We start from the raw sequence: 23,138 nt of genomic DNA on the forward strand, positions 1-23,138 counted from the left end.
ACAAAAACATAATGCACAGCATAATATTAAAATAATCATAAAAACAAGGATTTTTACAATTTAATAATATGCAGAGAATAATATGTGTTGAAAAACCAGAGAGAAGAGCTGAGGGAAGTCTGGGGGTGGGATGGGAGGAAGGATTGTCTTTGGGGAGGGGAAAATGGGGGGAGGATGGAGATGAAATGTTTTTGATAATTTGTTGTGTTGAAATTCTTAATAAAAACTATTTTTAAAAATGAAATAAAGTAATCATAAAAACAGCCCTCCACCCAACACACACACACATTTAATAGGCCATATATCGTTTAATGGCTGAAGGCCTGGGTAAAGGGAAATGCTTTCACCTGGCACCTAAAGACATGTATTGATGATGCCAGGCAGGGCTTTCTTTCAGCCGGAACTCAGCGGAACAGAGTTCTGGCACCTCTTTGGTGTGTTCCGGCACCTCTGTAGCATTGTGGTACTGTTCCCCTTCACAGTGCTCTGGGCTGTGCAGCGGTCAACAAGTTCTGGCACCTCTTTTTCTAGAAAAAAAGCCCTGGTGCCAGGCAAGTATTTTATGCAAGCCACTTAGAGGTTTTTACAATGAAGCGATATGCAAATTTTGCTAATTTCTTTACTTAAAAGCGGGGTGGATTAGGTACCCAAACTGGAGGTTAGCCCCCTTCCTGCCACTTTATATCCTCCAGTCCAGAGCACAGACAGACAATTAGCTTTCCCTATGGTAAGCCACAGCAGTCAACACTTGGGGGAACATTATGTAAGGTGGAATTATTTCCATCCGTCTCTCAGCAACCGCTTGGGACCGATAACTACATTTGAAGGATGTTTGACTGCTTTGCAAATGGCTTCCTATTTAGACCAAAGAGAGAGAGCTAAACATACAATGAATATTATTCTTGGTAAGCAGTTCAAACACTTCTCAGCTGGCATGTTCTGTGAAACAAGGGCTCCTCGCTCTTTGGTACGGAGCACAAAGAACCAAAACAATACATGGAAACTCAATAGCAGAGCTGTGCTGTTTCTTAAACGCTGAGGCTTGGCTGCTGCTTGTTCTTTGCTGCGAGCGTAGCTCTGTAATTTTCAGGCATTTGCCTATTGATGTTCAGCAGGACTTGGGAGGGCAAAGAAAATACGTGCCTTGTGTGGCACCCACCTGGCTCTTTCCCACAGAGAACCTCTCCGGAGAGGTGGGAAACGAGAGGTCATTGGATGTAGGATTGTTTGTGGAGAGGTTCCAAATGAGCTTGTGTTGGAGAAGCTGCCCATCAGCCGTGCCAATAGTATTTGCTGGGTCCAGTATATTGGTGTAATCTGCCCTGGGTTCTCTGCAGCACTCGCCAAAAGCAGACGCAAATCTGCAAAAAAAAGTGCATACACTTTCTTGTCACATGCAAATTTGTACCCTTTTTTTTGCAGGTGGAGTGAGCCTCCAAAAAAATCAGGGGTCACACCCAAGTAATAAGATCTGCAATGGACAGAATATCAACAAACTTCCCCCACAGTTGTAGATCCAGATTACAAAATGCATAAGAACGTAGAGTTGGAAGGGACCCTGACGTGCCAACCCTAAACCATGCAAGCAAATCAACTTTCATAGGTCTTTCATCTGGTGATCTTAGGCTGGCAATGCTACATTCATTGCTGAGACCAGGTGTGTTATTTCAGATGAAAGGGGTCAAAAGCAATTTAAGATTTACAGCAGTTCTGCTCAGGTGCTGATGCATAAATTGAGACTGGAATATGAATTCATTTTGTATGATCGTTTATTAATACCTCATCATAACCTTTTTTCTTTTATTTTAAGCAAAAGGGATTTGAAATCCCCTTCAGCCATGAGGCTCACTTGGTGCCCTTGGGCCAGTCACTGTCTCTTAGCCTGACTTACCTCATAGGGTTGTTGTGAAGACAAAATAGGAAGAGAGCCATGTACACCACCTTGAGCTCTTTGAATTATAGCATTATCAAGAACTCATTTATGTGTCTATCAGCAGCAGCACCAACCCACTCCAGGTGGGTGGGAAAGCAGTGAATCAACTCCCCACCACCACCTTCATACTGCTGCTATAATCAACCAGCCCTCACTTGACTGCTGCATTTTCCTAGGAAACTTAACAACGCACCAAGAGCTTGGATAACAACAGCAGCAACACTCCAGTTGGGAAACACACAGTGAACATTTCTCTTCACCCCACCTCTATCTACTCCATGCTGTAAAATCAACAGCAGCAAAACATTTAGGGAACTTGATAAATACATAAAATTAACACCTTCAACTGCATAATTTGCAATGTAGCACAGGCAAAAAAGAGGTGATGAAACACTAGAGAAACACTCCCAAACCTAGGAAAGCAGGCATCCCCCACACTCTCCACTTTCACTTCCGTTTTTTTTTACAGCAAACAAAAACCAGTTTGCCAACCATGTATGTGTGTTTATGCAGTTTTACATTTTAAACTCACTTCCTGACTTGGTCCAGTCACGAGCTCTCTGCCAAACCGACCTCACTTGGGTGTTGTGAAGATATTGAAGAGGGTATGAAATGGCCTGATCGTTTCGTGTGTTTAGATACATAAATCCCAACTGTATTCAAATGGGCTTGCTCCAGGTTGGTGTGAACAATGGACCCTCTCACACTGACTGGAGATTATAAGGAAAGAGTGGCCATAAGCCATAAAGAAAAGTGTGAGGTGGAACAAGAGAACAAGGAAGCACAAGGCCTCTGGGACACTCCCAGAGCCCTCGCACAACATTCCCAGAGCCCAGAAAGCGAGGCGGAGAGCAAGGCCTGCTCCGGAGAGGTAGGGATGGTTGTGTGTGAGGGGACAGTGCTGGTTCTGGGGGTTTCCTGGCTTTACTTGTCCGTGGACCCCCGGAATCGGAACTCGTGTAACTTGTGGGCCTGCTGTACCCCACCACCACCAACTGTAACGGCTCAGAAATATTTCTGTTTCTACATAAAAAATGGTGAGGATCACATAGACAAAGGTGGAAGTCTCGCCTGTTCCGGGTCCTTCGTGGTCTCACTGAGAAATGGAGAGTAGCCATTGTTTCTTGGCTGATTTCCAGCACAGGTGATGATGAAGTGCAATGCCCCACTTACACTTCCCCGTAGTTTCAATTAGTCAGATTGCTCTCCTGCTCTGTGGGGTACTAGAGCTGTTCTCATTAAACAGCTACAACTTCCCCACTCCTAGGAAGCTCTGCCTTTTCTTGGTGTAGCTGAATACATACACATATACCTAAGGGAGCCAAAGTCTCCGGTGGTGTAAATTAGCATTGCTTCCTGTAGAGTTAGACTAGCTTACCTCAACTGGGAGATTCTTGACCAGAGAGCCTGAATCTTAATTCTTCCCCAAGTCAACACTGCTACAAATGAAAGCTAATTACACGAAATTATTATTGCTGTGATTCATTTGGACATTTCGGGCCAGATTTCCAAACAACGAGGCATCTCACGCTGCCCTTTTTAAAAAAACAGATATGCAAGCACAGTGCTCCATTTCCTCTCAGAGTCACACTTATGTGCTCATGTCACAGGAAGCTTGCAGTGGGTATGCGGCCTCCTTGGCTTGTCATTTTAGAAGAAAAGTTGGCACATTCTGACTTCATTCATAAACTGTCGGATCAAAAAAGCTCTCTTAAGCAGGGCACAAATAAATCAAGAGACAAAGCACAGTGTAAATCAACAATCCAATTTAAGAACAATATGCATAATAGTATCCTCATATTTTATTTTATTTTATTTTAAAATACAAATAAGCAGAGAACCATTGGATAGTATCAACTCAGTTTTATTCAGAGAAGTTTTATTCAGAGAAGACCCACTGTGGTGTAGTGGTTAGAGTGTTGGATGTGGGAGACAAGGGTTCAAATTCCCGCTTGGCCATGAAGTTCACTGGGTGACCCTGGGCCTGTCACAACCTCTCAGCCTAACCTACCTCAAAAGGTTATTGTGGGGATTCAATGAGGAGGGGGAGAACTGTTAGTTTCTGTTTGCCACTGAGCAGCTGCTTAGAGTCACAGGACTCTGTTTACATTCCAGACACCTTCCAGACTGTTGGAAGTCTCATGGGAGAAGGGAGACGGATGTGACGCACTGGTTTCTCTGTTCCTTTGTTCAGTTGCTCTCTGCTTTCATAGAGAGAGGATGTATATTTCTTTGCTGTCTGTGTAGTAAGAAATAAAGCATAGCAATGTAGCCATAAATCTCATCACTTCTGTGTGCTGCTTTGGTAACTCTGCTGAATGGGGGAACATGCCTGAGGCCTCATCAAAGGCTCAGGTCGTTAATTATTTGTCGGAGGGCGATTCCGAAGGACTTGGCCAGAAGATGAACTTTATCAGCTTGGCCGAGTGGAGATTCCAACAAGAACCAAGTGTACCACTTTGAGTTCCTTGGAGAAAAAGGTGGGATTGAAATGCCATATAGATAGATGATAGATGATAGATAGATAGATAGATAGATAGATAGATAGATAGATAGATAGAGTGGACCTAACTTAGTTATGTTCTTTGATTTCAGTGGGCCTCCTCTGAGTAAAACATAGCAGAATGCTGCCCGCCATCCTTAAAAACAAAGATAAGAAGAATAAAGCTTTACAAAGATATAAATATTTCTCCTCCTTACTTAGGTTCAAGTATTTTAGGTTGCCTTCTGAGATCTGAACAGGAGAAACAGTGGTTGTTGTTTTTTTTTAAAAAAAAATCTCAGTCAAGTTTCTTTCTGCTCTTCTTGGCTTGCGCTGGGAGGAAATAAACTATGATCCCTGTTAGCACTGTGTCCAAACCAGAAATTGTGGATTCTTTCCGAACCAGTTATACCCTGTAGCCAAAGTTTGTTCTTGGCTTCCTGATAGTGTTGGAGCAAAGCAAACCACAGGCCCTGTTTTGCGGGAAGCGCTAAGCCAGGGATTATGGTTTGTTTCCTCCACATGCTAGCAGAGAGAAGAGAATCAGCTCAGATAGACACATTCAAAGGAAATCATTACTTGTGATATACTCTGTGATATGCAAACTGGGGCTCTGTCTCCAGGTGGGAGGCAAGTTTCCCCCACACTGCAGTGTTGTCCCCTGGTGCAGCATTTTGATATTTCCCTGTTGCCAAATACAGGTCACACCAGAGTGTGACAAAAGGGTGTGCATGCGAGTCCTGCATTAGTACGCCTCCCATTACTCACTCCCCGTTGTGGTTGGGCTATATAGATTCATCTTTAAAACCTGGCTATATGTAACTGTGTCTCCATAATTTGTTAATAATAATAATAATAATAATAATAATAATAATAATAATAATAATAATAATAATAATAATTTATTTGTACCCCGCCCATCTGGCTGTGTTTCCCCAGCCACTTGGCGGCTTCCAACAAAGATTAAAAAAACATTAAAAATGTCACACATTAAAAACTTCCCCGAACAGGGCTGCCTTCAGATGTCTTCTAAATGTTAGGTAGTTGTTTATCTCTTTGACATCTGATGGGAGGGCGTTCCACAGGGCGGGCGCCACTACCGAGAAGGCCCTCTGCCTGGTTCCCTGTAGCTTTGCTTCTTGCAATGAGGGACCCGCCAGAAGGCCAAAATATGCTAAGTATTTGGTTCATTTATTGTTTGTATTGTTATGTATTAGTTTGTTCACATGTTTATTATAATAAATATTTGTGCCTGTTTTCTCATGTGCTTGATCCTGCAGGCCCTTCTTATATAACGTGGGCAGCCTATTTGCTGGTATCTTCTGAAATACCAGCATACTACTGCCTATAGATGCATAAAAGTGACTTCTCTTGAAGGAATGGGTTTCCCAAACCCCAAAACTGACTGAGCAGGCAGTTTTTAAACTGCACCAAAATCCCCATTTCTCCTTAGCTAAAATGCATAAACTTTAGCCGTTGAGCAAATGCAAAACAAGAACACAGCTCTCTCCCTTATCAGTTTGACGGCAAGACTGGCCTTGACTTTACCAGTAGAACAGACACAGACATATCTTATGTCCTGGCCACAAATGACGCACAGACCCAAGTCTGGGACTAACACCAGAGCATGTTCTCGGAAGTAGTGACCTCTTGTTCCAAGATAGGAGTAGGAACAGGAATATCCTTTTATGGTCAGAAGTACAGGAAGGAAGATCCTTTTATGGTTGAGAGTACCAGAGCAGGAACATATGTGATGTCAACCTGTGTACGTACGCCGACGTGGTTGGGCTCCTAGGGGAGGAGTGAGAGGGTGCCTGGAGGAGATATAAACTGCATGAAACCTGTCATTTCTTTGGACTTGCTGGGGACTAATCACGCAAGTGCCTTCTGCTATCCGGAGAGCAGAATAAACTCTTTCTTTGAACCAACTCGGTGTCATTTTGACTTCCTTCCTCCTGTCCCGGAGCAACGCAGACCCAATCGGTGAATTCCAATAAGGCTACACTCTTTTTTATTTGCATCAGCCAATCACCTGTGCTTTGTGTACAAAATTTTCCATTTGTATATTATTAAACTGGTTAAAGAGATCTAATCCTGGTTGTCCTTTCCTTGCATGAGAGGTATTCTACAGCTCTGATCCTTTTTCTTGGTTTTGTCTTGCTTGGGCCTCCTTAAAATGAAGAAAAAGGTTCTAGAATCAAGTAATCTATCCAAGCAGGATTATAAGATTCCTCTCAGAAAATTTTCATTGAATTAATTAAATACGAAAACTTGTGAAATCAATCTGCAGCCTAACATTAAGACAAAGGTCCCCCACCACACACATGCAGAATGTGACTGACAATTGTCCCTTCTTCTCTGAGATCCTAGCAGCACCAGCAATGTTCTGAACCTTCTGTAGTCTTATTAGGGAAGCTCGTCAATGCAGAAGTACAGTAATTGAATCTCACAGCAATAAAAGTGCAAATAACCATTAGGAATCAAGACAATCTGCTTCTCCCATGTGAGTTCTTGTTTGGTCCCCAGGGAACATTTACATGCTGCTTTTGATGGTTAGTGACGCTGGTCCCAATGCATCTACCAGTCAGAAAATGAATTTTGCCCTTGAGCCTGCCCTTGGGTCTTGGTGTGCCCTCAAACAAGCCTGCTCTTAGCAAGCTTCAGTGAGGGACCTGCTCAGAGATCCGGTCCCCAGAGTTCCTCTTGAATTTCTCAACCACTTCCTCTTCTGGGTCCTGAGTTTCTGCAGTTTGTTTCATTACTCATGGTGCAAGTCGGTTTATGGAGGAAGATAGAAACATCATTCTGAGGGTGGTTCTTCATGAACAGGGTGACTCTAGCTTCAGAACTTGTCTTATAGGCATCAATACCAGTAAGTTGAATGTTGGGTCTTGTTTCCCATGCCTAGAAGGTGTGTCAGCCTATAGGCATGCTCCACGCCTCGTAGCCTGCCCATTTATTTTATTTTATTTATTAAAAAATGGCATGTATGCATGATGCATACACACATTTACCTTTCACTTAATTTTTGCAAAACTGCTCTAGGGATAAGTGAGTGAAGGGTGGTATGATATCCCTGATGTGAACACAGCTCTCTTTTCTCTCGTTCAAGTGAACCAGGCTGAAACTATATTATTATTCTTTAGTCCGAGCTCCCCCAGGATAGAAGCATGTCCTGAAGCATAGCTGCAGTGCTACCAGACCTTTCTCTACACCCTCAAAGTGATCATGAAGCACTTGAAGCTATCAATGGGTTGTCCTGATGTCTATATGCTATTTCCAGGATCAGTTCAGAATGCCTCTGACTATCAGCATGAGGAGGTGGCTATTGTCCTCATCGCCTTCTTGGGATTTTCTCGGGGGCCTCTGGGTGGCCACTGTGAGAAGCAGGGTGCTACATGAGGTCAAGGTCTTTGGCCTCACCCAGTAGGGCTGTTCTTATGTCCACACTTAAAATGCCACATCTGTCTTATGTTCCACCCCAAATGTAGAACTTTTTTGAGAGGTTTGGCATCCAGCGACTATGAAAATTAGAGGTGATTTGAAATCACACGTGCAAGGTGGAGTTTTGTAGGGTTATGCAGATGCAGCTCAGAGAGCGCAATGGAGCTGCTACGCTGCTTTCCCGCCTGGTGAGTCATTGTTCCTTACCAGGAGCGAGAGGGACGAAGCACTGGGGAGGTCAGCATGGTGAAAACAGACCAGCAAGAGTGTTAGCTTGGCTCCACCAGTGAGTTTGTGCCCCTCCAACCTCCCCACCACCCCACCTCTCCCCCTCCTCATAAGCAGCAGCGCTGCACCTACTGGGAAGCTAGCATGCCGCTTCTGGAATTGTGTATGTACAATATGAGTCTGCATTATTTTACTTTATTTTATCTGTGACTGGACATTACTGTTTCTCTTGTTCTCCTCTTGTTTTCTATGAGCTGTGTAGTTGACTTACTTATAAAGAAAGAACTGTGAGATTGTGGGCAGCGCGTTAGTCCTGCATTTATCACTGCTGGTTGCTATGGCCATATTGGTTGAAAATAAAAAAAATAGATAATAATGAAGAGTGTTTATTTCCTACAGTCTACTGCTGGTTCCTCAATGGCTGCAGGGAGGAACTGAAAGCAGCGCTGAATTGTTTCTTGGCAACAAGTGTACTTAGGGATAAGAAGTAACTGGAATCTGAGGCAAAGCTTTTCATTTGGAAAAAAAAAAACCCAATGGAAAGAACAAGAAAGGAGATAAACAAAGTCATGCCGTCCATTTAAAGCACATGGCTTCACCCAAAGCTTCCCTGAGAACTGTCTTTGTTAAGGGTGCTGAGAATTGTAGCTCTTTGAAGGGTAAACTGCAGTTCCCAGGATTTATTTGGGGAGGAAATGTGCATTCAGTGTATGATGTGGGTGTGACCACATCAGCACTCTCTATTCCCTACTGATTTCAGTGTTGACTGGAGGTGCTTCTATATAAGTCCCAACTGCCTGGTAGCACTTGTGTCTGGGAAAGATGTGGCACACTTGGATCTTCACAGTTGCATTTGCTGCTGGGGTGGAGACAATAGAGAATGAATCTTAGAGAGCCCGCGTCTTTATGCTTGCTTGGAAAAAGCATTGCAAGAACCCTCACTATGTCTGTTTTCAACATCTTACTTTGTCACTTGGAAGAAGATTTATTACATCCTAATCGCCAAACCACTTATTCTAGAGTGGCAGTACTCTAGAAAGTTTGAAAGTTGGACTGACACTCATGACAGTAAAAGAGTTCCTCAGTTTGCATGTAAGACTATGCCAAACCATGGTTTAGTGTGGGCGGGCAAACTCTCAAGACTGCTTTGCTCCTTCTCTAGTTCGGATGTGTCATTTGGTTTAGTGTAGCATGTCCTCTCCACCTGCCTGCTGCAGACAAGCCACAAGAGGTAAGCCATAGAAAATAGCTACAGCTTGTGATTTGTCTGGAGCAAGACAAATGGCAAGGCTGGGTTTCAGATGAGAATCTAAGCCAAACCATGCAGCAGCAGCAGCAGGACCAGGGGAGGAGGAGAAAGAGGAAAGCAGCTGTGATCTCCTCTTCAGCAATCCACACATTTATGCCTTCTCACTAAACCATGGTTTGGCTTACTGCAAGCCAGGCCAATGAGTTGACTTTGCTCTGGAGCATTTATGTTGCTGGATGGATGACACTGAGGTTTGCTGGGTGGAAAGGGGAAGGCAAGCTGAGGAATTCATTGATAGGGCCACAAAACCAGTGGAGGGCCTACTGGCCTATCAGTGCTACCATTTCAACATTGCACAGAGTGTGCAATAATTTTATCTGCTTCTTCCAGGTGTTTTTTTGGGGGTGGGTGGGTGTGTTCACATGCAGTTATGTGTTGTTGTTATGTGTGTGCCCTTCAACTGATTGTTATGACCTCATATATGATGGTGTGCTGAATACCCACAGACATTTAAACTGTCTCATACTCACAGCTTAGAAAAGAGGACCCCAGTTCCCCTGCTGCAAGTGACCAGGTGCGTGTCTCTAGATCACCAACCTGATGCCCTCCAAGTGTTTTGGCTGACAACTGCTTTTTGTCCCAGTGGCCAGCATGCTCACTTGCAAAGCAAAACATCTGTAGGGCACCAGCCAAGGCTGTTCTAGATGCACCACTTGAAAAAAAAAATGCCCTGGCGTCCTTCGTAGATAAAGCTCTGGGGAAAGGCTGAGATGAAGCGTATCGAAGGAAGCAAGATAACAAAAACATAAAAAGCAGCACAAACCTCTGAATGTTATAAATACCAGGAAATGCAGAACAATGCAGAAATAAAACCCATATGGAAATTAAAACCCTTGTGGCTGCTGTTCTGCCCCCCCTCCTCCCAGCCCAGCCGGTTCTTATTTTCCAAAGTTAGAGAGAGATCATCTGATTGTTGTTCAGTAATGCACAGCCAGTGAGTTAAGGTTTGGGCATTATGCAATGCACTTAGGCGTCTGTTAGTATTTTTCTCTTGATGTCCTGCCATGGGTATTCAGCTGTTCTACGCCATTGCCAAACCAACAGTTTGTTAAGGGGGAAGAAAGGAGGTGTGGGAGGAAAAGGAACAGCCATGTGCAGATTTGGAGTTATTCCTCTATCCTTCCTGCCTGCCTGCCTGCCTTCCTTCCTTCCTTCCTTCCTTCCTTCTTGTTTCAGACATTCGATGGCTCCTTGGAAGGGATACTACTTCCATGGTATGTTGAATTTCGTGTTGCCCTCAGCAGGTTGACCAAAGGTGTGTAGCACATTCACACCATATTTTTAAGGACTGAGAACTTGAATCAGTCATGGCTTCCCCTGAAGAATTCTGGGTAATGTGGTTTGTTAAAGATGCTGAGAATTGTTGGGAGACCCCTATACCCATTCAAAGAGGTAATATTTCCAGAGTGGCTTAACAGCCAATCACTCTTCCCAGGGAATTCTGGGGTTGCAGCTCTGTGTGAGGAATAGGGTTTCTCCTGAAAACTCAACACAACTCCCATAATTCTCCAGGATAGATTGGACAATTGTTGCCATGCCGCTTCCACAGAACAAGAAGCATGGCTTGGGCAAGACAGTTCAACTTTTTAAACAGTGACTCTATGCCAGGGGTCCCCAAACTAAGGCCCGCGGGGCCAGATAAGGCCCGAGGGACTTGTTTATCTGGCCCACAGTGACCACCGCCACCCGCTGCCACCGCCCACTCTTACCAGCGCTGCGCTGCACGGCTGCCCACTTCCGGGTCGGAGGAGCACAGGAAATAGCTTGTGCGCATGTGCAAGCATTATTTGTGCATGCACATGCACTATTTCCAGTGCACATCTGGGTCAGAGGAGGCCCGTGCACATGCGCACAAGCTATTTCCAGTGCTCCTCCAACCCGGAAGTGCGCCGGAAATAGCGTGTGCGCGTATGTATGGGCTTCCAGCCTGCCGCACAATCGGCGCTGGAGACACGATAAGTTTTCTGACCCCTGCTCTATGCCATCTTACTTAGATGGAAGTCCTGTTGCATTCACAGGGGCTTGCTCCCAGATAAGTGTGTGCAGGATTGCAGCCTTAGCGAGCTAACACTTTTAAGCCACGGATGTCGGTTGAGCCGTGCCAAGCTGTGCCAGCTGAGGTTCTTGCCCTTAATGTCAGAGCCAGAGGATTACGCGGCGTTAATGTCAGAGCTGGGATTGGAATCCAGGAATTACAGGAGCTCAGGCCGCTAGACAGCTTCCCTCAGCTTTACAGAAGGACTTTCATGCTGAGGGAAATGTCCACGTCTATCCGATTTACTAGCAAATCTATTGGCTTTCCTCATGGTTGTTGCTGTTTCCCTCTCCCCACCATAATTTGCCTCGCAGTGTGTTATTTGCTAATGAACATGGCTATTTGTGTCTCAAAAGAGGGCTGGTTGCCTCTTTATTCACCCAATCCTCTTAGGGAACTCTGCGGTGGAAGTCACATGATCACACACGGCAGCATAAGGTTAGCATGAGTTGGCGAGAATGCAGCCCCTGGCATTCATGAAAACACTCAAAACAAAGGCACAAGTTTCTCTGCCTGCCCGGCAAAAGAGAGTAGCTAAACTTTGGCCTTCTGGATGTGGTTGGACTCCAAGTCCCATCAGCCCCTGCCTGGGAAATGGGCTGGAATTTATTCAATTTATTTAAAGAATTTTTATATTTTTTTTAAGGATTACTGGGCAAATTACAAGTCCCTGCCCTCAGGTTCCTGATCTAAATAGATGTCACCCAAAGGGAAAGTGGATTGTGAGGGAGGAGGGATGGCAGGAGTTGGAGTCTAACAATGTCCGCAGGGCCACCCTGGTCTGGAGGGACACTGCTAGGGTGTCTGGGGTGTGCAGCCTAGCTCCTGCATTCAGGCTGACCATTTCTGCAGTCTGCAGTCTTGCTCTGAAGTGGCCTTCTTGTCATCTGGCCACATGCCCAGAGCAGAAATCTGGGAAGGTAATTCTTACCCTCTCACAGACAGAAAACAAGTGCAGAGGAAGGGGTAGCCTTGAGGGGGCGCTCAGCTAAGTGCCATCTGGTGGGCCTGCACCAACTTTAATGACCCCCTGGCTGCAGCAGCAAGCCTTGGATGCCTCGGTTGCAGCAGCAGCAACAACAGGAGCACCCTGGGTAAGCATTGGGCGCCATGTGTGCCATTAGAATTTGCATCTGGGGATTAGCAGGGAGGATTATTGGTGGAGAAAAGGACCACCTGGAACTCCCGTCTCTGTGCCAGACAACCTAATCTAGAACCTGTGGATTTGAAGGCTTGGAGGGAATTATGGTATGTGCCTGGCTCACTCAGGTTGAATAGAGGGCAGGAGTTGCCTTGCTCTGGTTTCATGGAGGGCAAGGGACACTTCCTGATGTTAGGCTGTCTTATGCCAAGCTGGGCTATTGGTCGAACTGGTTCAGCACTGCCTGTTTGGGCTGGCAACCCCTCTCCAAGTCTTGGCTCTGGCACCTGCTTTAGTGCCCTTTTTAACCGAAGATTCAAAGCATGAGGAGCCTGAAACCTCCACAGTATAACAGCTGCTTCACAGTTCACTTTTTATTTTTTACTTTTAAGAGTACACAAAATATTTTTACAGCAGGGATCCTCGGATGTTTCACCTGGGCAGATTTGTGTGTCGGGCAGAACAGGTGAGCATCTTGTGGCAAATAAACAATTACTTAAGGCTTAAGCAATTAAAGGCTTTATCCACCTGCAGAGGCAGGGCAGGCCCAAAATCTTTTGCTGCCCGAGGCAAAGATCTTTTCAGTTGAGATCTTTCTCACTCTGTGTCTGTATCAGAATTGTTTTTTAAGATGCTGTTTGTGGCCCTGGGCGCTCCTTCAAGGGGAAGGGCGGGATATAAATTTATTTAATCAACAAATTACGAACATGTTGGTGCCTCTTGTCTTCCCACTTACAAAAAGCTGACCGGACTAGCTGTTGAAATCTTACTTTGGCACTGTAAACAGGGTGGTCCACAGCTTGGCTGAGCTTAGGGGAGACTCCATTGCACACACAGAGCTGTACAACTTCCTTGTTTGCCTGCCCCACCCGCAACATCTGCCTGAGGCGCAGTCCCTAAGCACTGAAAATATGTTGCCCCCCCCATTCAAAATATAAACAACAATAAACCATAAAATAAGTTTTTATTTTTCAAAATGAAACAAAACCTACAGTAAGATGGAAAGTGATGTTTATTTTTGTATACTTTCACTTTATTTATATTTTTTGGGGGAAATCTCCTTTATTTTCTAAATGCCAAGTCTTTGATCAAACCCTCAGAACTAATCTTACATAGCACACCTATTTCTGTACTTAGTAGAGATAAGGCATCCAGCCTGCCTTGTTGCATAGTTGTTCTGTTGGGAGTTTTAATCAACTTCAGCTGAGAAAATGAACGCTCAGCTGAGCAATTTGTGGCCACTGATGTTAAAAACCCGGCAATGGAAAATTTCTGTGTTGCCGTCCTTCCCTTGATACCCTAAGCACGTGCTTATTTTGCTGAATGGTTAATCCTGCCCTGCTGAGACAGCTGCCTCATTCTGCCCAATGGCAGGGCCAGCCCTGCTCAGAGGAGGCTGCTGACTCCATCTCTGTATGATTTGCTGTTCTGGCCCGGCCTCCTTCCAAACTCTCTGCTGCGGGCAGGCTTTCTGCCATGCCTCAGCCTTCTTGCTAAAAGTGAATCAGCATCATTGAGCAAAAATATGAGACAACACTTCAGTAGGGTAGGAAGATAGTCCAGATACTCAAAACCCTCCAACGGAACATTTTCTCACAGAACATACTCATTTCTGTGTTGACTTTTTTCCCATGTTGGCTTCAGCTTGATATTTATGAGGCGGAGTTCCCTACTTAGCAGAACATTTCCTCCATTATACTTTGAAGCACGTTCGCTCTCCCGTTTGAAGTGTGTCCAAAGCTCTGCCGCTAAGATCAGCGGGTGCGTTCTGTCCATGGATCATAAGCAATCTGCTGTACAAGTTCAAATCCCATGAGCCCCGGACACCTAAAAAACAATGGCCTCCTGCCGCAAATAATCTGCCCTGAAAAATATCCAGGCATATAACGGGCTTCTATCATTCCAGCTGGAAACCCTGTAAAGAGCTGCTGTGCTTTAACCCCTGGGGGGCATTTCTTCAGGGGGAAATGTACAGACTAGTGAGTTCAATAATAGGTAATGACAGGACAGAACTGTTTCTATTAGAAAGCTTTATCTTTCCACTCCTAGCCCAAATAGTTGTGCCGAGGGACTTTCCAGCTTCTCGTGCTTTCATATCTGTTTCCTTAGTCTGTCTGGGACATGGCTCATTCTGAAACAAAACAAAAGTTGTTCTGCTGTGAATGAGCAGTTCCCCCTCCCTCCCTAGTGATAAGCCAGTCTGCTCAGCAGCAAATCCACGTCTCTGCCGCGTTCATTATGAAATAGAAATAGGGGCTTGGATCCTAAGCTAAGTCAGCTGAGGGAAGTTCAGGAAAGGAAAGCTTCCCACCCACCCTTTCCTGCCCTCACTTGTACCCAGAAAAAAATCCCCTCAGGTGGGGCGAGGGGAGGGATGGGGCCCTTACTTTAAATGTGGGATGGGAAGAGCAGGGGCGTACTTTGGGGTTGGCCTGGTTGACCATGCATTTCCACTCTGGCTTGGCTGCTCTGGCAAGGGCACAAGGGATGGGGGAACCAATATGTCTCCTTGCCAAAGGTCAAGGGACGGTGAAGTGGGCAGCAATACAGCTCCTTGCCAAGGGCCCAAGGGAGGCTAGGCATGCCTCTGAGGAAGAGATGTTCCATGAACCTCCTTAAGGCTACGGTCCTACGTGCGCTTACCTGGAAGTAAAGCAAGTTCAACTCAGTGGGCCTTAATTCTGCGTAGAAACGCATAGGCTCCTATTGTTAACTTCGTTTAGTATCCAAGACAAGACATCCACATTCCTCTGTTGACAGTGTTCAGCACTGCAATTAGTGCCGCCTTCTACTTTTATTAATTGCAATTTAATTGCAATTTAATCTGAAAGGCTAATTCCAGTTGATATCAGCCGGTTGCCGGCATTCTCCGTGTGTCAGTGACCCACTCCTTCTTATGCCCTTGTTCATTTGTTTCCCTTAGGACCTTTCCAGTTGATTCATTTAAAGGAAGACTGCAATGTTCAATCGGGCAAACTGTAAATTAAGTGGCTAAAGCTTTAGTTGATTAACAGGGTGGGTCAATTTTAATTGGCAGGACTTGTTTGTTTAATATTTTTTCAAGGCTGTTTCGGTTCTGGTATGCTACTGTAAAAGGAAGTGAGCTGGATAATATAAATATGGCATTTCCTCCGAATGGCATGTGAATTTATATTTTGTGTATTAAGTTGCAAGCAATCTCACACATGCTTCAATACGTCTAAAAGGCACTCAGAAGAAATGGGAAGCAGGGCTTCTCCAATGGCTCTGCTGAATAATCAGCTCCAATGGGCTTTTGCTCCCTCACCTGTCACCTGGAAGCATTTATTCCATCTTAGAAGGGAAGCAAGGCCTCTCTGTAGATGAGATCAATTCCATCTGGCTCCTCCTCCTGCTAACCGGTCCTGCTGGTCATTATAAAATACTACTATGCCCTCCAACATGATGTTGCCTAAAACCAGGGCACTGCTTCCTGGGACACACTCCTGCATGAGTCATGTGACCCATGCAAGATCGCAGCCTCCCCTCCCCCCAAAAGCGCTTTTTTGCAAGCAAGATCGCAGCCCAAGATCGTGGCACCCAAAATGGCCACCATACTCTCATGGGGGAAAACTAGGATGTCCTGGTTTATCCGGAACAGTTGACAGATGTTGAATGAATTTGCTGTTTTCCTATTCCTTCCTTATCACCCTTTCCTTTTCTAAAGCTGTGGTCAGTCATTGTCTTGTTTTTTATTGCTCTTATGAATGATTCTCTGGGAGTAAAAATGATCGCATAATTAATTATTTTCAATTAAATACAATAAGGTTTATCATAATATGCAAATTTATTTAAGGTTAACCCATTCATTGTGTTAAAGGCATCAGCTAAATGAGATTTAATATCAGTTAAAGATGAGCTAATTGATTGGCAGCCCTAGTTTATAATAGGTGAGTGAAGAGCAACTCAAGCACCTCCTTCAGAGTGATAGCCCACAAGCACTGTACTGCAGTGTGCTTAAGAGAGTTTGCAGAGGCAGCTTTGTTGATGCCTGTGTTACTTAATATCTGAGCTCATGTGATATGTTGGAACGTTCATAAACATTTTCAGAGCTGGGGAAATGAAAGAGAAAGCACAGAATATTCACAGGCCATTTTACAAGCTTCTCAGAAGTGAGAGACCACAATGCTTACAATGTTTGTGCTGGTGTTTGCTATGGGAGGGGTTCAAAGCTTGCTTTTCTGCCATTTAATTAGTTTCGCAGAAGTCTCCAAAGGAGACATGAATCCAAATTCTGGCTCACCACCAACTCTCAGTCTGATCTACCCCACAAAGTTGTGAGAATTAGTTGCTCTGGAAGTGGAACACAAACTGGCTTCCCCGCAAGAATTCTGGGAGCTGTAGTTTGTTAAGGATGTTAAGAGTTGTTATTCCCTTCATAGAACTAAAATTCCCTGAGTAGTTTAGCAACTGGTCCCTCTTCTCAGGGAACTCTGGGAATTGCGATTCTGGGAAGGGAATGGGGGGGGGTGTCTCCTAACAACTATAAACATCCTTAACAAATTACAGTTCCCAGGATTCTTGGGGAGAAGCCACAATTGTTTAAAGAGGTGTGATACTAATGTTATGGCATTTAGGGGCCCATTGAAGATGTTTTTGTTCAAGAAGTCTTTCCCTGAGGTACGACACAGTCATTTATGAATTATTAACTGTACTTACAGGAATGGTTTTAAGTTTGCAGAAATAGTTTTAATTGTTTTTTGAACTGGTATTTTTCTGTATTTTATTTTATTTATACTTTGTGCACTGCTTTGATGGCCTTAGACTGTGAAGTGATTTACAAATTTGTAAAATAAGTTGTATCCATTCACATTTCATAAAAGTTGTTTTCTCCCGTAGAAGTCAATGGCTCCTTCCACGATGGGTGGAAACTGAGGATTCAGTGGGCAGTAGACAGATCTACATAAAGTTACACGAGACACATTCAACTTAACTGCAATCTTACGGAGCCTATTTGGAGGTTCAGATGCATTCAATGGGACTTACTTCCAGGTCATTGTGAAGACTGCAGTCTTCAGCTACATGTTTGCTGCTGGAAGCAGTTCCGCCACAGGTGGTGTCTTATCCTACTGATGATCCTTTTGGAACACCATGATTATATGATTTTGTTCATTAAAAAACAACTCCACCCTGCAGAAGTAATAGATATACCGAAATCCGGTGTTTCCCGTGAAAGGAGATAAGCTGCACTTTTCGATAATAAATAATAAACAATGCGTCAGTTTCTTGTGTTGACATGCCATCAGTTTATGCCCTCATATTACATGTTCCAGTAAGCCTGCGTGAATAGCTAAGCTGGTTTCAAAGCAGAAAGGAAGAAACGGGTGTGTACTTGCCTGCTTCGGCAATTAAACTATCAAGGACGAAAACACCTTAATCTGCCATTTAAACAAACATAGGGAGCCTAGTTTACAGAGTGCAAGGTCGTGATAAGTGGATGAATATGGTTGGCATCTACTGAGCACTGAAGAGAGAGGCACGGAGTCCATGTGGATTGCAAAGCCCAGTCTGGGATGCTGGACGAAGGAGAAACGGAGAGTGCTGCAGGTTCAGCAAGTGGTTCAGGTCTTCTGAAGGAGGGCATACCTGTTTTGGGATGCAGAAAGCTGAAGGAAGGAGCAGGTGTTCTGCCTCCATATTGCTGCAGTTCTTCAAAACAGCAGTTTTATCTAATCAGTGAAAAGCTGGCCTTGGCAGTTGCTAAGGGAGGCATGAGCTTCACCACACACACCACGCTCGTTTAATGTTTGTCTTGTGAGAATAAGCACCTCAGGCTGAGATTGAACCCAGCCTTAGTCATGCTTATGAGTAGATCCGTTGAAGTCAACAAGATGTAAGTTAGCCAGTCCACTGAAGTCTGACATTCTGTGCGGCAGGAGCTGGCTCGTCCTCCTGGCCTGGACATTGTCGCCAGCTTTGCTCCAGAATCAGATCTGGTGGGCAAGAGTGCTTGGGGAGTGGGGCCTGCTATTTTATCTAGAGCAAGACTGCCAGAACTGCCTCTGATACCGGCTGTAAGTTTTAAGACTGTCCATGTTAAGAACTAGCGCTTGAGCTTGCTTTTCCCTTCTCCCTCCCATGATTTTTCCTCCTGTGGCTTGTATAGTGCACCTGAGGGCAGCGGCCATTTCAGAACCAAATTTTGCACAATAATTTTGCCTCCAAGAGTGGGCAGCCAGACACCCCTGGGAGTTTTACAGGCTTTCCTCTCATTCATTTTCATCGCACCTTTCCTTGAAGCTAAAAGTGGCTTACATACGCCCCCCCATTTTATACTCACAGCAACCCTGTGAGTTAAGAGCTTCATGGCTGAGCAGGGATTTGAACCCAGGTCTCCCAGGTTCTTGTCCAGAACTCTAACCACTACACCACATTGGCTCTCAAGGAGCTTCCCTGCTGAAGGCCCTTCTGAGGCACAATTTTTAAGAATGCTATCCTTTGCACACAATGGGGACTTACCTCCAAGGATTGTACCGTACCCTCTGTCACCTCCAGATCTAAAGGGGTCCTGGGCAAAGCATTCTCTGGTGGGCCCTCTCCTCTGCTGGTGGACCCTAGTGGGCTTACTTGCTGCATTGGCTGGGACGAAGCAGCTTTAAAATTTCCCACAATGCCCCATAGTGGTACTGGGTCAGAAGCTGGACGGATTAAAAAGATGGCCAAATCCAACCGCCTGCTATTGGTCAGAGTGCTAGGAAAGGGGGAAATATAGGAGTGGGGCAAGGCAGACATTGGCAGTGGGCCATGCCAGCTGCCCAAAGATGCCAGGGGCTGAAGCCAGCCCTGACTCCACATCTCCTTCCCTTTGCACCTGGTCCATCTATGTGTACTACAAGCCCAAAGGCTCAGAGAAGGGCCATTTCTGAAGTACTGGCCCAACATAATCAGCCTCTAACGGGGGTGGGAAACCACTAGCATCTGGGACAGATGTGGCCAGGGGCATCCTCATCTGGCCTGTGTGGATCTTTGTGGAGTTTGCAGCTGGGCAAGGAAGGGTTAATCCTTCCCTAAACAGTTGCTGTCTCCATGAAGACCACACACAGTCTTTTGGCAGTTAGGCTTGAAAATGTGTAATTCCTGGGGAGGGAGAGGATGGTTATGGGCTATGGGTGGGCACAGCCACTGCAAAAAAATTGCACACACTTTCTCTGCCGTATACATCCCCACACATCCTTACAATAATATACCTATACTGTACACACACACCCATTTATATACAGTACATACACATACCTGCATATACAGTGGTACCTTGGGTTACATACACTTCAGGTTACAGACGCTTCAGGTTACAGACCCGCTAACCCAGAAATATGACCTCGGGTTAAGAACTTTGTTTCAGGATGAGAACAGAAATCTTGCTCCAGTGGCGCGTCAGCAGCAGGAGGCCCCATTAGCTAAAGTGGTGCTTCAGGTTAAGAACAGTTTCAGGTTAAGAACGGCCCTCTGGAACGAATTAAGTACTTAACCCGAGGTACCACTGTATACCCATAAGTACATAACACACACCTCACATCCAGTTCTTATACTCAACACATAACACACACACATCCATTCATGCATTCATTCATTCAAGCAAGCAAGCACATGAATGGGTGTGTGTTATGTGTTAGGTATGAGAATGGATTTGTGGGGAGGGTTTGCCTATGGATCTGTGTGTGCAGATAGTAACTAAAACATCAAACAGCACATCAGACAAGTTTGTTCTGGATCTGGGTAGGATGCAGTTAAGCACTAAAACCATATATTTATTACAGTGACTAACAAAGCAGAAATTTTAAATCCTTATAGGAAAACGTTTCGGCTTCCGCCTCCACCAGTTGCTCTGATAAGAATGATGCTGTTCCGAAGGTGGCAATTATAGAGCGTTGAGCATCCTTGGAAACAGCATCATTTTTATCAGAGCAGCTGATGAAGGCGGAAGCTGAAATGTTTTCCTATAAGAATTTTAAATTTCTGCTTTGTTAGTCACCTGTATGAGTGGGGATGTGCATGAGAAAGAAAGTCTGTGTGCATTGGCCCTGCCAACCTCTGGCATCCCATCCTCAAATGGTTAGTCACGAGGGAATGTGGACTTCGGACTGAAAGAGGCCCCTTGACTCTGGAAAGCTGCCCTATACTGAGGCATCTGGCTGAGTATTGTCTACACCAAACTGTTTCAGCAGGGGGCCGGTTCACTGTCTCTCCGACCTTGTGGGGGCCAGACTATATTTTGGGGAAAAATAGTGAACGAATTCCTATGCCCCACAAATAACCCAGAAATGCATTTTAAATAAAAGGACACATTCTACTCATGTAAAAACACGCTGATTTCTGGACCCTCCGTGGGCCGGATTTAGAAGGCAATTAGGCAGCCGGATCCAGCCCCCGGGCCTTAATTTGCCTACCCATGCTCTACACGTTGACTGGAAGGCTCTCTAGGACTTCAGGATGCCGAGGTGTCACAGTGGGTACGTTCAGTATCCAAAATGACCCTTCCCTGGCCTTTAAGCCGCTGGGACGCTGGCAGATGCCAAGGATGCCACGTGACTGTGTATAAGCACATTAGGCCAAATTAATCACAGAAATTTGGTGTTGGGCCTGCATTCAAATCCTTGCTCAGCTGGGCAGCCTTCCATGAGTCAGCATTTACCAGTCTTAGTTCCCTATCTGCATAATGAGAACAAGAGTAACCTTCCTGGCAGAAGCAAGGGCAAAGAGGCTACAGTTCTACAGCACTGTGCATATTGAACATTGGTATATGAAAGTTATAATAAGGTGGAGGGCACTCTCCCAGGGCAGCCCCTCTGCTCAGGCTGCCACCATTGTCCCTGAATAGAAGCAGCAGGGTATGGAGCCACTGAAATCACACGTTAGTAATACAGGAACTCTTGTTACATACACTTCCCCGATAACCCATATAATAAGCCCTTTTCTTAACACTGTTTGAATTAGCTGTATATACAATGGCTTCCTTTGAACACCCTTCTGAATCAATATATCCCAGCTACCTAGAGCGTTTCTCTTATTTGGTCTGTCAACACTGACTTGTTTTTAGCACTGACCAGGTGATTTTCTCGATAATGGAAGCTTTTGCCAGTGAGAGCTCACCAGTGCCCCAGACAACTATCTCTTTCCCCAGAGTATGACACAATATGAACCCTACAAACAGTCCACCAAACCTGATAGTTTGGTAGTTTGGAGCTTGCGAGCTTACACTAGAGGAGTTTACAGAATAAAATTGTTTAACCCAATTGATTGCATTGCAGGTGTAGTTTATGCTTCAAATTCCAGTACTTCTTGTACCCAAGTTGAAAACTAAAGTGTGAATAGGCACTAAGAAGGCAATGTTGTGTAGCTCTCCAGTGAATTGCCAGTGGTTACTGCATTTCTGTTCAATGTGAGTTTATTTTTATTACCGCTTTTTCTATATGAAGTGGGCATCTATGAAATAACTCAACAATGTCAAAGTGCATATTAAGCACTCAGAACAACAGTATTCTTCTTTTATTCCTTTCATACTTAAAGGCGGAGGAAATCTAGTTAATTTATAGAGAATTTATATACGCCTTAGTGTGCGTCTGTGCACATGAATGCAAAATATGTGCAAAGAACCTTTTGAATCAAGAGGAATTTTTCGTTGGTGATGCACAATGGTGCAATTCAAGATAAAAGAATGAGTCTACATTTTTGCATTTTGAAACTAGACTGTAGCTGCAGCACATTACACCAAAAGGTTGCCAGATCAAAATTTGAACTAAGAGACATTATTGCAAGAAGGTGCTTGGAGCAAATTCTCTCAAGTGGTGCTGCTTTGGAATTCAGGGCATCCACTATGCTTTTTGTGAGCAGTGCTTTTAAATATAGGTCTAAATTAATAGGATGTTTCCTTAACAACAGATTTCTGTCATCTCCACAAGCTGACGTATATGAAGCAGAGATGCAACATTTATAGGGCAATCCTATACGTGTCTACTCAGAAGTTCCATAGAACTTACTCACTCTCAGCTAAATGTGTTTATGATTGTGACCTTACTGTGTAATCCTGCATTTGTCTGCTCTCATTGACTGCATTATAGTTTGATGTTCTTTGGAAAGAGTTCTCCCAAGGTATGGGAGATTGCTAATGTATATTGTTACGGAAATGAAAGGGGAGGGGGACACATCTTTGAAGTTGTTAAATGTTACAAATATTATGCCTGAATGTATCCTTTCGACTTGACAGCTCAGGGAAGATACCTAGCTTTATAAATCATATAAAATCAATCCCTTTGCCAATTTCTTCCATTCCAACGCCATTTTGCCCTTGGAAAAAGGACTCTTTTCCCTGCCACCTCCCGCCATAATCCCTCAAGCGTGAGGACATGTTCACACACCCCACCCATGGAAGTGCCCAGGGGTGACAAATGCTGAGCTGTTAGTTTCCAAAAGCCCATCACCCGACTTGCCCCAGGTTATGGATGTGCAAAGGGAGCTCTATTGTCCTTTGATGGTGGGTACTTGAGAGGTGCCTGGACATGTTTTGCCTATGCTAATCTTGTACCAAGGACTTGTCTGGACATAATAAAA

At 44.7% G+C, this 23,138-nt stretch overlaps 1 long non-coding RNA gene across 1 annotated transcript; it reads right to left on the bottom strand.

The window, feature by feature from the left end:
- Positions 1 to 300: 300 nt before the first annotated feature.
- Positions 301 to 19,143, bottom strand: LOC309526827. The gene is made up of 3 exons (XR_014216964.1): positions 19,050 to 19,143; positions 18,049 to 18,176; positions 301 to 1,361 (listed from the first exon to the last, which is right to left on the bottom strand). It is a non-coding gene; the product is annotated as an uncharacterized lncRNA (long non-coding RNA).
- Positions 19,144 to 23,138: the final 3,995 nt, after the last annotated feature.

This window comes from Podarcis vaucheri (genome assembly GCF_965113315.1).
Source record: "Podarcis vaucheri genome assembly, chromosome: 2".
Lineage (NCBI taxonomy): Eukaryota > Metazoa > Chordata > Lepidosauria > Squamata > Lacertidae > Podarcis > Podarcis vaucheri.